We start from the raw sequence: 1802 nt of genomic DNA on the forward strand, positions 1-1802 counted from the left end.
ATTTGAAGCTACACATTTCATTAAAATAAAATTAGCTTTACCAAATCATGTTAGGTTGATTATATCCCATTACAATGCATTTACTTGAAAAAATTATATTTGGTTGACAAAAATAAAATAAGTAAACTGAAAAATAAAGAATTGTGTTTATCTAACATGTTTCATTAATGTGGAACCGATGTAAACATTTGAATTAAGTAAATTCAAAGCACAATTTTTTAAAGTGTGTGTGACCTGATATAGACAGGTGTGTGCCTTTCCAAATCATGTCCAATCGATTGAATTTACCACAGGTGGACTCCAATCAAGTTGTAGAAACATCTCAAGGATGATCAATGGAAACAGGATGCACCGGAGCTCACTTTCGAGTCTCATAGCAAAGGGCCTGAACACTTATGTAAGGTATTTCAGTTTTTTTTTACTTTTAATACATTTGCAAACGCTTGCCATTATGGGGTATTGAGTGTAGATTGATGAGGGGAAAATTTTATTTATCCATTTTAGAATAAGGATGTAACGAAACAAAATGTAAAAAGGGGTCTGAATACTTTCCGAATGCACTGTGCAATTTACATAGTCATGGCATGCTCTGTGTAAGCTATTGAAAATTGAAATCCAAAATCTTATTTTTTTATTATTATTATTTTTTAAGTGGATGGTTCTCCATGGTTCTCTATCCACCCCAGAATATACCCTCTTCATACTCATGGCATGCTTGGTTAAATAGCTATTGACGAGAGAAGACCAAATAGCCACTGAATGTCCAATATAAAACTAATTTTACCTTGCAAGAAAACCTTTGATGTTATGGTTGACAATCGGAATGTCCAGACAGCATATGATATAGCCTGACAGACTGCACCTGCCAAGTAGCCTAGGCCTATCCTAGGCGACACAAAACAAACATGACAATATGATTAAATTGTATAATTTAGGTGGTCATCTCTTTGGGTTTGCTGAGTTTGTGACCTCTCAAATCCCATGTTGTTTTGGCGCAGCCTGGTCTCATAGAGTAGACATAATATATTAAAAGTATTTACGGAAATTGAAATTAGTATGATATGTTACATTTGGTGGGGTAACACAAGACAGATGGTTACTCTAAAAAAGGGTGGTTGGTCAGGGTGGATGGGTAGATGCAAATGTCTAGCAACCCAAAGGTTGCAAGTTCGAACCTCATCACGGACAACATTAGCTAATTAGCCACTTTTTAACTAATTACTAATTTTATCTACTTTTCTACTACTTAACATGTTAGCTAACACTTCCCCTTACCATTTAACCTAACTCTTAAACTTAACCCAAACCCCTATCCTAGCTAATGTTAGCCAGCTAGCTGCATTAGCAACCTAGCTAGAATTCGTAACAATTCATACATTTTGCACATCCATAACATATTGTACATTTTGCAAATTCATAACATGTTGTACCTTTTGCAAATTCGTAACATACAATGCAACTTGTAATTTGTAACATACAGTTGAAGTCGGAAGTTTACATACACCTTAGCCAAATACATTTAAACTCAGTTTTTCACAATTCCTGACTTTTAATCCGAGTAAACATTACCTGTCTTAGGTCAGTTAGGATCACCACTTTATTTTAAGAATGTGAAATGTCAGAATAATAGTAGAGAGAATGATTCATTTCAGCTTTTATTTCTTTCATCACATTCCCAGTGGGTCAGAAGTTTACATACACTCTATTAGTATTTGGTAGCATTGACTTTAAATTGTTTAACTTGGGTCAAACATTTCAGGTAGCCTTCCACAAGCTTCCCACAATAAGTTTGGGGAATTTTG

This window comes from Salvelinus fontinalis, chromosome 2, assembly GCF_029448725.1.
Source record: "Salvelinus fontinalis isolate EN_2023a chromosome 2, ASM2944872v1, whole genome shotgun sequence".
Taxonomy (NCBI): Eukaryota; Metazoa; Chordata; class Actinopteri; order Salmoniformes; family Salmonidae; genus Salvelinus; species Salvelinus fontinalis.